General features: G+C 47.0%; 1 protein-coding gene across 13 annotated transcripts in view; it reads right to left on the minus strand.

Annotated features, from left to right (window-relative positions):
• The window catches only part of PAFAH2 (platelet activating factor acetylhydrolase 2), a 58,441-nt gene that overhangs the window by 3,961 nt on the left and 39,081 nt on the right, over positions 1-15,399 (minus strand). For 5 of the 13 annotated variants that reach the window (XR_569525.2, XR_569536.2, XR_569532.2 and 2 more), the window contains 5 exons: positions 13,401-13,518; positions 11,657-11,862; positions 6,498-6,568; positions 4,959-5,108; positions 1,871-1,984 (listed from right to left, as the gene is read on the minus strand). The gene's annotated coding sequence lies outside the window, so the exon portion shown is untranslated. Of the gene's footprint in view, positions 1-1,870; positions 1,985-3,899; positions 3,921-4,958; positions 5,109-6,497; positions 6,569-11,656; positions 11,863-13,400; positions 13,519-14,621; positions 15,291-15,399 lie in introns of those variants that run through there. The other 8 variants (XR_569531.2, XR_569529.2, XR_569533.2 and 5 more) reach the window with 8 other exon arrangements.

Here is a 15,399-nt window from a genome sequence, read left to right on the forward strand (position 1 = left end):
ATTTCAAAGATTTATACAAAAAGATATTCACTGAGGTATTATAGTGAAAAAGCTGCAGGCGATTCAAAAGTCTAACAATAGAGGAATAGCTAAGGAATTATGGTATGTACATGCAATGCCTATCATGAAATCATAAAAAGGATGCTTACAAAAATATTTTAGTGACATAGGAAAATGTTTATTACGTTAAATAAAAAAAGCTGGGCAGAAATTATCTCTGCAGGATGATCTGATCACGGTGACAACAGTGGGTCATAGGAAATAACTGGAAGCAAACATGCCAAAAAGTAAACAATTGTGGCAAGTGGGTGGAGGGCCTGTGAGTGTTTTTTCCCCCTACACAGCTTTCTATACTTTTCCACTTTTTTGTAATGAGCATCCATGTCTCGGATAATTAAAAAAACAAAACAAAACACTTAAAAATAAATTGCCACAGTATTTAGAAAAATTAAAGATATAAAAACATGTCAACCTAGCAATTCTACTTCTAGAAATAAACCCTACATAGATAGATATAGATAGATAGATAGATAGATAAATGCTCAGAGCATAATATGAATAACAAAAGATTATAAACAATTCAAGTGTTTAATAAGTACAGAATATCCATAATGGAGAATATTAAGCAGCAGTTATGGAGAATGGGGTAGGTATACCAACGTGGAAAAATCTACAGGGTAACATATATTTTTTAAAAGATTTATTTATTTGAGAGACAGAGAGAGAGCAAGAGTGAGCGAGGGGAGGGGCAGAAGAGGAGGGAGAGAGAGAATCTCCAGCATACTCCACATTGAGCAAGGAGCTGGAGGTGAGGCTCAATCCCACGACCCTGAGATCATGACCAGCGCCGAAATCAAGAGTCAGTGCCTAACGACTGAGCCACCCAGGTGCCCCAAGGTAATGTATTATTGTGGCAGGAAAAGCAACTTGCAGAAGAATGTGGATGTTATGATTGCATTTATGCTAAAGAAAGAAAAGCTGAAACTCTTGTGTTTGTGTTTGTACGTAAATGTATGGAGGATGTTAAACTTGACCAATAGTTGTCTTTGGGGAAGGGAATATACTGTAAAGGAGACTTCTGCTTTGGACTCTACATTTTTCTGCGGTGTTTGTTTCTCTTATAAACGTGTGTTCTCATATCACTTGTGTAATGAAAACAATATAGTATGGAGGGGGTGGGAAGTATGCACAGAGAAAGATCTAAAAAGATACATAACAAAATTACCAGTGGCTTGAAGTGATGGGTCAGTTTCCCTATTTACTCTATATACTTTGGCAGAATTTTTCTCCACGCCCACGTATGAACGACCTTCATAATTAAAACAGCAACATCAAAAATCCTGGCTGATGGGTAGTAGCCTCTGGATTTCTCCAGCTTTCCACTATCCCTGTTTTAGGGCTCTCCTCTCTTAGGTAACAACCCCGGTCACATGCACCACCCAGGTGTGCAACGCCCCAGACAATACCAGGCTCATTTCTCCTCTTACCAAAGAGGAGGAAACCGAGACGCTGAGACACAACCTTCTGGCAGCTCTGCTGGGAAAGTGGACTCAGGCGTCCTGGATCCCAGGCCCCTACTCTCCCACCTTCAATTTCCAGAGATAACCCATAGGAAGGGAGAGCCAAGGACCGGTTTCCACCAGGCAAGGGAGGGCAGGACTTGAAGCCACACATTAATGATATCCGTGTAGCCTCAAATGAGGGAACAATAAACCCCATCATTTGCCGAGTTCCCTCTAGGCTCAGCTTCAAGCTCCTTTCCCAGACAATGGCTGGTCACATCCCCACACAGCCTCTGCCAGGTTCTCCAGAGACTGCAACAGAGCATGGGGCCAAATTGGCCTCCGGTGGCCCACACTCTGGGACTCACCTCCAAGGAGGGAGCTAGGGAACCCTCCCAGGGCCCAGGAGCTCAGCACTGGAAGATCTGTTTGCTCCAAAAGCTGAGCAGGAGACAATGATGGTGCTGCAGGAGGGCACTGGCCTGGAAGGAAGAAAAGCAGGGTTTCAGGAGCCAGCATCGCCATGGCTCCTTTTGTGACTCGGGCAACTCACCAGATCTTCTGAATCTAGGCACTGGGGCGGGGATGGCGGGCGGGGAGAGACAGGAGCCTCTGTATCTGGGGGAGAAAGGGCGGTGTCAAGCCCCCTCCCCCTCCATGGCTGTCTCAGAATCCTAGATGTTGGTGAAGCTTCTGGTTCCTTTCCCAGTGCAGCTGCTGCCTGTCTGTCTCCATGGCAACCAGGCCAAAAGACTAATTTGCCAGGGTCCAGGCTCAGGAGCTTACCTTGGAGCAGGGTTTTAACTTGTCTTTCTGGAAGCCAATCCATGGCCACTCTCAGGAGCCTCTGATAGCAGCCCCTAGCCATTGCATGGGAAGGACACTGGGCCAGCCAGAAAAAATACTCCGTGTGTCCTTTATAAACTCCACTCACTGAGAGAGAGGAAAGACAAACAGCCTTCTGCCCAGTGGCCTTATCACCACTGGGGATTTGTGTTTCAGAGACCCCCGTCCTGCTCCCCAGTTGCTCCGGGCTGCCAGGAGGGATCTTCAAGAGCAGATGGCTTAGGGGACAGCTCCACTGGGAATCGGGTCCCCCATCTGACTCGTTTGCATTCCCTCAGGCTCCTCACTGCTCTCTGCTGGCCTATGGCTGGTCCAGAAGTCCTGCTGTGGCTTGTCTGCTTCTAACAAGACTGAAACCTTTTTTTTTTCTTCTTTTCTAAACAAAAAATCTTGATAATCATCTCTCTCAGAAGCTCATGGAGGGCTAGGCGGGCACTCGGAACTTTACAGATCTCACCCCTAGACATAGCCAAATTTGCCTAACTATATCGGCTTCCCCCAGGGCCGTCTTAAATCAAACAGCTATCTTTTTCTATTTGCGCTCTGCTACCCTGGCTGTAACTTCCTAGAGGACAGGGATTATACGGCTGTCTCTTCCCAGGATATGGCATATTGCCTCGTACACAGCAGATGGGTTCACGAACACTTCCAAAGCACAGAAGCACCTTTATATACCAACCAAAAAAATCGGACTAGAGTCAGAGGACCTGGTTCTGGGCCTAGCCCTGCAGCGCACTTCCTGTGCAACTTTGAGCAAGGCTGTTGCCTTTTCTGGGCCCCACTCTCCCCATCTGTGAAGTAGGACTGTGATCTCTAAAGATTCCTCCTCCGCTCCAACTCTCTCTGTCCAAGACAGAAATCCACACAGCTCTCTGTAGGGGAAACTGGGTCAAGATCAGGATCGATGAAAAAGAAAAGAAGTCATGAAATGGCAACGTTGGACCCTACTGTCCCGACTGGAAAGGGCTCATAGGATAAATAACACAGTCTGTGCAGATTAAATGCCATCCATGAGATGAATTCTGGAAAGCTAAGTTACCTGCCCCATTCACAGTCCCTTCTGAAGAAGGCATCCTGTGTTCTCTTATGTATAAAGTTGTAGTGGATTGTGATCAAAACCAGTCTTGTCTGGACCTGGGATGGGATGGCCTGGTGGATGCTGGGCCCAATGGAAACCAAGCCATGAGAGCTTGGCTGAAGACCCCGCATCATGGGGCGAGTTAAACGCCAGTCGGCAGCAAACCAATGCAACCAGACTTTCTCTGAGGAACTGCCAGCACTAGGCGCTCTCGGAGATGGCGGGACCCTGCAGTTGAGGTTGTAACCTGAACAGCACTGCACTGACTTAGAAGTGAGGGATCATGAGCTGGTCCGGGTAGCAGCTGAGACAGTTTAAAACAGCAACAGAAGGGGCACCTGGGTGGCTCCGTGGTTAAGCGTCTTCCTTTGGCTCAGGGCATGATCCTGGCGTTATGGGATCGAGCCCCGCATCAGGCTCCTCCGCTGGGAGCCTGCTTCTTCCTCTCCCACTCCCCCTGCTTGTGTTCCCTCTCTCGCTGGCTGTCTCTATCTCTGTCGAATAAATAAATAAAATCTTAAAAAAAAAAAAACCAGCAACAGAAAATCTCTCCCCAGAGGCAACCCAATACACACACACATACCTACCTAAGCACGCCGCGGAGAGGACTCCAGGGTGACCATGAGGCTCCATTCCAAAAATAAGAAACAGCTACCATGCTTCCTCAAACAGCCCACGCTCCAGCCATGCTGCCCTACCCACAGACCCGTCCACACACGTGCACGTTCTTACCTCTCCACCCCCCTGCACACGCCCCCTATCACCTTCCTCCTCATCTTCCTTCTGTGGGGCCTTCTCTGGTCCCAACTGTTGTCCACCCCACCCCTTTCTAAATCCCACAGCACCTCGGGACACCTCAATGAGAGGTCTCGACTGCGGACATCATTTTAAAGTCCTCACATCTACGTGCCATCATTCTTTGTCTACATCTGTCTCTTCTCCCTTTGAATTCCTCAAAGCCTGGAGATTTCCTTGGGTCCTCAGTACTGAACACAGTGTCTGGTACAGGGGAAGGACTCTAGAAGCATTTTTTCCAGCACCGAGCAAATGCATGAGAGACACAATCTGAGGGCCGCCAGACCTCATGTTTGTATGAAGATGTTCAGAATCGTGCCTGGCACTTGTTACCATGCTTTCCATATTTTCAAAGCATTTCTGATGTCACTTGTTATTTTGATTCTTGTCATACCCAAGAGGTAGGCAGGGAGATGGTATAGACTCCCCACAGTACAGAAGGACCCCAAGACTCTGAGAAGGGCAGCGATGTGCTCAGGGTCACAGAGTTGGAGGAGAGCTCTGACCTCCTGCCTCTGAAGCTGGGGTTCATTCCACCCCCCACCATTGCCTTCCTAATGTCCCTGTGACCTCCCACACGAAAGGGGGTATTGAGAAAAGGAGGGGAGCTTTGAGGCCACACAGATCTTCAGCCCTTTGGGAGAACCTTCTCCTTCTTAGCAAAAGCCCAAATCCGCCCAGGCATGCCCCAGGGACGCCTACACCCTAGGGAAGGAAGCATCCAAAACTGGACTCACAGCCAGCAGAGTTGGGTTCCAGATTTGGGATTTCCACATCTTAGCAATTTCATCTTGGATAAATTGTTTACTTTCTCTGAGCCTCAGTTTCCTAAGAAGTGACAGGTACTTGCATCACAGACGGGTTACAGAATCTGTGGGTTTCCAGAGCTGAAAAGAATTCAGACCCCGTTACAGTATCATATGCACGTGAGGGGGAAAACAAAAATGACAGGACACACAAGGCACGGTGGACAAGGCCTCAAGTCTGAACCCGCACGAGGACATGCCCTCAGACGCTCTGTGTGTGGGCAGAAGTCACTAGCAGGGTGACAGGACCTCCGGCCCTTTGTCGCATCATTCCCACATCTCCTGCCACGCCCCACAGGCCACCGAGGGAGGGACAGTGGAGAGGGTTCCACTTGAATCTAAACTTTGCAAAAAGGCATTTTCCTGAATTCCTTGACCTCATACAAATGATCTGCTTACTTTGTGATCACTTTATTTATTTATTTTTAGGTAATCGCCACACCCGACCTGGGGCTCCGACTCAAGAGTCACGTGTTCTACAGACTGAGACTGCCCGTGCCCTGGCGATCTTACTGGATTCGCCAGGTTCTGGCCAGCAGCCTCCTCCCAAATTGCCCTTTGGCCATTTTGCTACTTATTTTCCCCGGCAAGGGGTGGGTGGGGAGCCCATACCATCCCAGTTCTGACCCTGCTGGCCTTTGTCGGAGGAGGAGTTGGTATGCACGGGGCCTTAGGGACAATTACTTTTATTAAGGCCCTAGAAAAGCCACACTCAGCGCTTCCGTTATTCATCACCAGACTTGCCAAAGAGAAAATGAAATTCACTGGCCGCTGTGACATTTACACCCTCTCTTAGGAAATGGCTGGTTGCTACTTGCTATTACTACTATTTTTTTACATTTCCATTATTAAGGTCACGGGTTCAGCTTCTGCGCTCACACATATAATTTCACCTCGAGACAGGGCGGTCTATTCCACCGCTACAGAGACAGTGCCACTCCCAATGCGCTGCACGGTAATGCTGGCTTGCTGTTCCACCCACAAGACAATCAACCCCTCAAAGGCGAGGAATCTGCCTTATTCGTGTAAGTATTTCCAGTGACTGGCACACTGCCCAGCGTCCTGGAGGCATTTAGTAATTACAGCTACTGTTTGTCGCACACTGTGCTAGGCACCTTTTTACGTATCATCTTGTGTAATGCTTACAACAACATCTCAAGGTAGAAATGTTATTATTCCCACTGTACAGATGGGGAAACTGAGGCTCAGAAAGGCAAAATAGCTTGTCCAGGGCGACACAGCGAGGAAAGAGCAGAATTAGGACTGAGGAGAGGCTGACAAGCTTCAGAGCCCATTTCCGGCCATCCGCCTCCCCTGCTGGGAGCCCCCCCCTTTAGAGGGGGCCATTTCTGCAGCTGAGGCAGAGGCTCTGATCCTCCCTCCATCCTGTACTCCCGACTCTCTCTGGGGCCTTCACCCTTTGTTTTCCCAGTGACTCTCAGTTCCCCAACAACAGAATGCGGCACTTACTCTTTTGCCTTCGACCTGATGTCTGCAATGGTGGGGGCAAGGATTTCTTATCACAAGTGCACGGGGACTAACTGAAAAGGAAAAATTCATAATGATTAAAATAACAAGGCAGCCAAGGGACACTCCAGGCTCGTCTGTCCCCAGGGGAGCCTCACATCCTAATCTGGGACAAGCTACTGCCTCCCTCCCCAGTGGGGCTGATATGATGGTCTATAAGATGATACTCATGCTGACCCTTCTCATGGGAAGGAAAAGGAGGTACCCGGGAGGAGTTAAGCCTTAGACGAGAAAAGATTAGAGATGAAAAAGCACGAGTTTCAGGCTGAATTTAGAGATGACATCATTTCTTTTCAGAGTCAAAAGTCTCTTTTAAGTCATGTTTATGAGATTGCTTTTTGGAGCTCCTTGCATCCCTCATTTTGCCAATCTTCTACCTTCTATAACAAAAGTAAAAAAAGGGGAGCTGTAAGTCCAGAGGGTGCTGAGACTCTAGCCTTCACAGGACAGACCGGAGACTCAAAGGCTCACAGAGCCCCCACCCCCAGCAAGGGGTGAAGGACAGTGAAAACAGGAGGGGACAGCTTGGAAGGTGGCTTTGGGTAGCTCCAGGTGCCGGAGGATTTTCAGGGGGAGAGACCCAGGTCATGGGGAGGGAGTCTCCCTCTGAGCAAGAGAGGGGTCCTTGGGCCCTCGCCTGGACCACTAAAGCAGACTGTCGTCCGAGGGCTTGTGGGCTCGGAGAGATAAAAGTGGTATTTAGCAGAAGAAAGAAAAATGTATTCAACTCCCAGCCCAGTTATGATTTAGACGCAGCCGTGGGCAGAATAGCAATGAGCTCCTTATTTTAAACAAGTGGTAGAGAGATGGAAATAGATCAAGGGTGTGGAATCAGGGGAGGTTTTTGCAATCAGGGAACGGATGGCAGATAGGAAGACTATTCCTTAAGAACAAAAAGCCTCTTTTCAGAAAGGAGTGTTCACACCATTGCTGCAGAGAGGTTTGCATCTAAATCATCAGGAGAGAAGGTTCAGACGCCTCTTGGGGTGGGACTCAGGAAGGGAGGAGACGCCAGCGCTTCCCCTGGGGACTCTGCATCCAAGTCAGACCCTCCTCCAAAATTAAGGGAACCCTAGACTAGATGGACCCTCAAGATCATCTAGCAAAAGCTAGGACAGTGGTTCCCATATTTGGTGCTGGACATTTTATATATATTCTTTTGTTCTGATCCTACAGAGTTCTCATGAAGTGGGTACTTGTCTCTGCATTGCTGTAAGGGAAGAAACTAAAGCTGGGTCTAGCTAAGGTCTAGCCCAAGACCACACAGTTAAAAGGGGAGAGTCAGGATTTGAACTTGGGCCTGTCTGGCCCCCAAACCCACATTTTCTCCACTGTACACAGAGGCCTTTGCTCGCTGGTTACGTCTTGGCGAGGCCTTCCCTGACCACCCGGTGGTCATGCAGTGCCCGGTCCCTGGCCCTCTCTATGCCCTACCCCTATTTTCTTCCTCTGCTCAGCACTTAAAAGCATCTGACCTACTATATTTTTTACTTATTTGTTTACTATCTGTTTTCTTCCTCTAAAATCTAGGCTCTGCAAGGGCAAAGCTTTTCATCCATATCTGTAGTGCCTAGAACAGTATCTGGAAAAGTAATGAATAGTCAGTAAATAAACAAATATTGAAAAGCCTCTTGCCTGACTTTCTACTGCAAAGCTAACATTGAAATGCATACCACTTTTGATAGAAAGCAACCCCATGGTCCTTTAGAAAACGTAAAGTTTCTAGACTCTGATGGAGTAAAAGGGAGAGTAAACAGACAGCAGGTCTGCCTTTTGGAAGAAAGGAGAGCGGAAGATGGCATCCAAGCCGCCAAGGTGGGCGAGAAGCAGACACGAGGCGCTAGTTCACGAGCTAATCTGAGCGCACAACAGGGATCTGTGAATGAGAGGATAAAACAGGTAACTAGAGATGCTGAGACAGACAGTGGCGCTCAGTGTCCAGGAAGAATCAACAAAGCCATTCCACAGCTGCATTTGGCAGGGGTCGTGGATGTGCTGTTGCCAATAACTCTTTCTCCATTCAGGAAGAGAAAAAAGTTGGGGGGGATAGGACTTCCCTGCAGGGCAGACATCGACTGCACCAGAGAAAAGATTCACAGAGTCACCTGAAGGCAGTGGTTCTTTGGGGCGCCAGGGTGGCGCCTTCGGTCAATTGTCTGACTCTTCTTGTCAGCTCAGGCCCTGATCTCAGGGTCTGGAGATCAAGCCCCGCATTGGGAGTCTGCTTAAGATTCTCTTTGCCCCTCCCCACCATGTTCTCTGTGTGTCTCTCTCTCTCCAATAAATAAATAAATCGAAAGAAAGAAAGAAAGAAAGAAAGAAAGAAAGAAAGAAAGAAAGAAAGAAAGAAAAAGCAAGCTGTAGTTTTTTAACTTGCCCAAACTGATAACTTGGGGCAAGATTCTTGACTCAGTGGGGATAACATGAGATAATGTATGTAAAGCCCTGAGGACAAGATCTGGAACATGGGAGCCATGGGATGTTCACTCTTAAATTGATATTCATTTCTGAAAAATCTGATAAATGTACACACCCCTTCTCCAGAAAAATGCACATTTGACTATACACTCAAAATTCTGTATACAGTTTCACGGGGGCTAGGAGCCTTCCAGAGCCTTCCAGTTCTACTGAATATGGGGTTAAGGAAAAGTGCCTTAATGAGATAGAAGGGCTCCAAGGTCAACAAGATTTGGCTGTAATTCACTAATATATAACCATACACTTACAGAAACAATGTGCTAATTGGAACAGGGGTAATCAACCTTGGGAGCACAGAAATGGCAAATATAGACTGACCCCATTCAAGCACTGCTAAGGGAGGGGTGCCCTGGTCCAAGAACCTATATGTCTGTCCCTGGTGGCAATGGTTTAGTCCTACTAGAGATGTGTGTAACAGGCCTTAGCTTGGTGTCTTTGACATCTGAATCATGTCACCTAATTCCCCTGACTCCGCCAGTGGAGGGCCTACAGGGAGCAAAACAGAACAGTCTGTGAGTATGGCTAACCCCTCCTCCTCCTCTGAATTACAGATCAGCTTTCTACGCCCACAAGCCTTCTTGGGTGATAGACAGGAAGCCCCAGTGTGCTGAGATCGAGAGCTCTTCTTTTCTTTTTTTTTTTTAAAGATTTTATTTATTTATTCGACAGAGAGAGAGACAGCCAGCGAGAGAGGGAACACAAGCAGGGGGAGTGGGAGAGGAAGAAGCAGGCTCATAGCAGAGGAGCCTGATGTGGGGTTCGATCCCATAACGCCGGGATCACGCTCTGAGCTGAAGGCAGACGCTCAACCGCTGTGCCACCCAGGCGCCCTGAGAGCTCTTATTTTCTACTAATGAGTAGAAATGAGTAGTTTTTAATGAGTAATTTCTCTCATAGCAACAGACCTAAAGGAAATAATGAGAAGTTGAGGATGTATACAGGTACTTACAGAAGATGTTCACTGTAATGGATTTCTTAAAACTTTTTATTTTGAGTAAATTTCTATTTATTTATTTTTTAAAGATTTATTTATTTGAGAGAGAGAGGGCACGCGCAGGAGCAGGGGGAGGCTTAGAGGAGAGAGAATCTTAAGCAGACTCTGCGCTCAGCGCTCAGCCCAACACAGGGCTCGATCTCACAACCCCAAGATCACGACCTGAGCCAAAACCAAGAGTCAGACGCTCAACCGACTGCCGCCACCCAGTCACCCCTTGAGTTAAATTTTAGATTAACATGCAGTTATAAGAAATGCTATCGAGAGATTCTCTATACCCTTCACCTAGTTTTCCCCAATGGTAACCATCTCAATCTGTTCAGGCAGCTATAACAAAAACACTAAAACGTGGGTGGTTGAAAATACAAACATTTATTTCTCACAGTTCTAGAGGCTGGGAAGTCCAAACTGAAGGCGTCAGCAGATCACATGTCTGGTGAGAGCCCCTTTCCTGGCTCAGAGGTGGGCATCTTGCTGTGTCCTCAACATGGCAGAATAGTGAAGAAATTCTGGTATCTCTCTCATAATTCCATTCACGAGAGCTCCACCCTCCTGACCTAGTCACCCCCAAAGGCCCCACCTCCTAACATCACCACACTGGGGATTAAGTTTCAACATAGGAATTGTGAGGGGACACATTTGCTCGATGGCAATAATATCTCATATAATCGTCAATCCACACAACTTATTCAGATTTCACTGTTTTATGTGCACTCATTTGTGTGTATTTAGTTCTATGTAATTTTATTACATGTAGATTTGTGGGACCACCACCATAGTCAAGCCACAGAAAGGTTCCGTCACAGTAAAAAAGTAAAAATAATAACCTCAGCATCCAACGTGAGGAGATTGTTCACATAAATTACGGCATGGTTATAGGATAAAATACTATTCATTTAAAATGGTGAATGCATGAATATTATAAAATGTTTATAGAGATTGTTTAATATGGAAGATGCTTATGAGATACAAAGTTCCATATATGATATTTTATAAAGTGTTGAAAAAAAAAGTGTTGAGAAATACTTGAGGAAATATGCTATAAGTTTCTAAACACTATTTACCTTTAGTTGGTAGGAGAGGTTGTACTATTCTTCCATTTTACTTTTTTTTATTTGTCAAAAATTTCTACAATAAGCATCTATTATGGACTGAATGTTTGTGTCCCCCTAAAATTCATATGTTGAGGTCCTAACTGGGAATGGGATGGCATTGAGAAGCAGAGCCCTTGGGAGGTAATAGGGTTTAGATGGGATTATGAGTGTGGGGCCCTCATGATGGAATTAGTGGCCCTAAGGGAACAGAAGACAAAGAAGAGAGAAAGACTGCTCTATGTCCCGTGAGGACACAGGGAGAAGACAGGTGTCCGCAGGCGAGGACGAGGGCCCTCGCCAGGAACCAAATCGGCTGGCACCTTCGTTCTGGACTTCCCAGCCTCCAACAGTGTGAGGAATAAATGTCTGTTGTTTAAGCCCCTCAGTCTGATACTTTGTTACGGCCGCCCAAGCTGACTAGGACAGCATCTCTTACTCAAAGAATGGGGGTGGCGAGTATTGTGAATACAAGAGGGGAAAAAGGGAAGAGAAACCAAATCAAAGCCAAAAATTTTGACTCAAGGCTGAGACCTTACCATGAGGAAGGATGGTTCCCTGGGAAACAACTGCTCTGTCTGCCCCAGGACTCCAGGGCTCCGGGGACTGTGGCCTATGGCTTTCCCAGGCACTGTAGCAGTGCGAGGAAGTCCACAGGCTCTGCAGCTCTGGCTGTGAACAGGGTGGAACAAGGCGGTGAGGGCATCCTCTGGGCCTCAGCCTTTATTTATGAAAGACAAGGAGGCTGGAGAGACACGAAGAGCAGGGGCAGGAGGTGGAAGCAGCCAGTTAGCTCACCCTTGCCTGTTCCACACTCACCTTCCTGCTCTGAACCCAGAAGGAAGAGGAAGGGGGTGTGGGGAGCGGGACACAGGATGGGTGGAGCATCTGCTCAGGCAGTAACCCGTGGGAGACAAATGAGGGCAGAGCCCGGCTGGAATCTGCCCTGTCTGGGTCTGGGCTCTCTCTGCAAGGAGACTGTGCACCATCTGATAAGAGTGTCGGCCTGGGAGTTAGCTATCTGAGTCTCATTCCAACTGGGCCTCAAAGCTGGGCAGTTTGGCAAAGCCAATTCGATATGGGGGACATTTTGATAGAACTGAGTCAAAATAGAAAATTACTATTAAAAAAATCACCAAGTAACTTCTGAAAGACCTATCCAACCCTTAATTTCTCTCAGACCCTCCCCTCTCCCCTGACCCTCATTCCATCCCTGACCTTGACTCCATTCCTGATTTCTACCATGTCTCTGACCCCCTCTCCACTGCAGACCATTTCTGACTTTCAGAAGTGAGAGCTGGCATTGGGTGGGGCTCAGAGGGGAAGTGAGGATGTCTGCTTTGCATGTACAACTTGACAGTAAAAAAAAAAAAAAAAGTTATAAATTTAATGATTTGGTTTTTAGGGTAGATGTTCTCATATGAATAGTGCTGTGCCAATGCATTCCAGGGTTGAATCGCTGCTTTCAAACCTGCTAAAGGCATTGGAAGTGATTTCTAAGCAAAGTGAGAGATCTCAGGGAGGGTTCTCAGGTGAAAAAGCCAGAGGTCCCAGAAGGGAAAGACAGCTCCATCCGGGAATGAGAAACCCTAGAATCCTTATGAGGATATGGGTGGTCTGCCTGCCTGGAATTCTGCCCTTTGTGGGGCTGCCTGCCCTTCTGCCATCCCACATCGTTCTGGTAAACAGTCACAGCGTCATGCCTGCCCCAGGCGAAAGAAATGGGGCATGGTTCAACCCTGGCCAATTTTAGTACCTATCTCCTATCCACAGCAACTGGTCTAAGAGGAAGGTACAGAACCCAAGCAGAGTGAGCCTCCTTCCACGGGGTCTAATAATATGGTGCCTGGGAGAGAACACTCTAGGATCTGCCTCTGGGATTGTGGACTATAAAGATGACGGGAGTCTGGGGCTGCTGGCAGCCATCTTGCCACCATGCAGATAGTTAGCAAACCTACTTCAAACTTCCTAAGCCAATAAATTGTTTTTGCTTAAGCTGGATCATGCCTGTTTTCTGTCCATTGCAACTCACGGACCAGTACCACATTGTTCCACTCCTTATTTTAGAACTTCGGGGATCCCGAGATTGCCTAAAGGGAGGCTTGCTTATTGACAGGCCCTGCCCACTCCTCAGAGCCCATAGTCAGACCTCCCACACAGGAAAGAGGTCCTCTGTGAAGAAAACCTCCCATGCTTCAGAAGAACCTACACCAGCTAGCTATCTATACTAATCGACCAAGTCCTTCATTCATAAATGTCTTTCAATCAAAAAGAGATACATACCTAGGCATGTATTGGTGAAGTTCTGACCTTTGAAGATAAAAGTTGGCATCCAGCGTTCCCAGAGATAAAGGATCAAGACTTAGATTGGCATCAGATCTCTTACCAACGGTACCAAATGCTATAAGACAAAGGAGTAAGGTCTTCAAAGGTCTGAGGGAAAAAATGAATTTGTACCTAGAATTCTCTCTGCAGCCAAATTAACATACACATCTGAGGTCCTACAAGGACTCCAATTTCCGTGTCACACCACCTTTCGAAGCAGTGTGCGTACTCAAGCAAAAGGAAAAAGGAAGCCCAGAAAGAAATGGACCTGAATGGGATACAGGAAACAGAGGACTAACCCAAGAGACCTATGAAGGTGATGTTTTATAAACTACACGAGTAAGAGTTTCCAAAATTTTTTTTAAAGATTTTATTTATTTATTTGACAGAGAGAGAGAGCCAGCGAGAGAGGGAACACAAGCAGGGGGAGTGGGAGAGGAAGAAGCACGCTCCTAGTGGAGGAGCCTGATGTGGGGCTCGATCCCAGAACGCTGGGATCACACCCTGAGCCGAAGGCAGACGCTTAACGACTACGCATCCCAGGCGCCCCAAGAGTTTCAAATTATTGAATCCAGGTGGTGGGTTTACAGGTGTTTTTTGTACTACGATTTCGACTTTTCTCTGTGTTTGAAATTTTTCATGATACAAAGTTGGAAAAAAAAATAGAAGCACAAGAATCAGGAAGAAAAAAACCTAACAGCACTTATCTTTTGTGTCAATAAGAAAAAGGGGCAGTTAAGTGCTAGGATAAATTAAAACATAGGTTATTTAATGCTTTGTTAACAACATAGGGGGCTCCTAATTTACTCCATTCTACCATCTAGATATTTAAACCTGTGCTCCTCAAGAAACATGGGATTTTTAGGTTATGTAATGTGAATGCACCTAATACCACAGAACTGTACCCTTAAGAGGGATTAAAAGGGTAAATTTCATGTTAGGTATATTTTATCACAATGAACTTTTTAAAAAGAAATGTGATTTTTAAAAATTCAGTATTTTCATTTTTTTTTAAAAGATTTTTATTTACTTATTTGACACAGAGAGAGACAGCCAGCGAGAGAGGGAACACAAGCAGGGGGAGTGGGAGAGGAAGAAGCAGGCTCCCAGAGGAGGAGCCTGATGTGGGGCTCGATCCCAGAACGCCGGGATCATGCCCTGAGCCGAAGGCAGACGCCTAATGACTGAGCCACCCAGGCGCCCCTCATTATTTTTTTAAAACCCTAGTTGGAGATTTGGGGAAACAATAACTTTTGCGATGAAGAAACATTTGTGTGCTGCAAGAAACAATTCTGTGGTTTTTTGTACACGTGAGCGAGGATTTCTTCGGGTTTGCCTAGGAGTAGACGTGCTGCTCGTAGGGTATGTGCATCTTCGACTCTGGAAGATATTTCCAAAGTGGTTGCACCAACTGACTGGCGTGCCACCAGAAGGGAATGAATATTCCCAGTGAGTATTCTCCCCAATTCCACTTTTTTGCTGGCATTTGTGTTTTCAGACTTCCGCATTTGGGGTGTGAAATCTGCGTTTTATTTTTATAGGGCAGGGGTGAGCCAGATGAGATCTGTCAGCCTGGTGGAACAGTCGGGACAGTGCCCAACATCTGGTCCAGCAGGGACACAGCAGGTATGATGTTGGTTGAACTGAATTGGCCAGGGACACTTGTCCTTTACGGAATCCTTTGTGTGACGGGGGAGCCAGTGTGCATGAGGACCTGGGCAGAAGAAGCTAACAGCCCTGAGGAGTAGATCCCAGGTGTTGGCAGCAGACAGGGCTGAGAAGGTGCTGGAGCAGCTGGTGTGAGGCTTGCAGGGTGGGTTTTTCAGAGAAGGAGAGTCCATGGCAATGCTGGAACAGAGGGGAGGAACAGAATCTGATGAAGAGAAGAGGGGAGGAGGACAGAAGAGACTACAGCCTGTTTCAAAGCTCAAAAGCAGGAGAAAATTCTTCATCATTG

This window comes from Ursus maritimus, unplaced genomic scaffold, assembly GCF_017311325.1.
Source record: "Ursus maritimus isolate PB19 unplaced genomic scaffold, ASM1731132v1 scaffold_32, whole genome shotgun sequence".
Classification (NCBI taxonomy): Eukaryota; Metazoa; Chordata; class Mammalia; order Carnivora; family Ursidae; genus Ursus; species Ursus maritimus.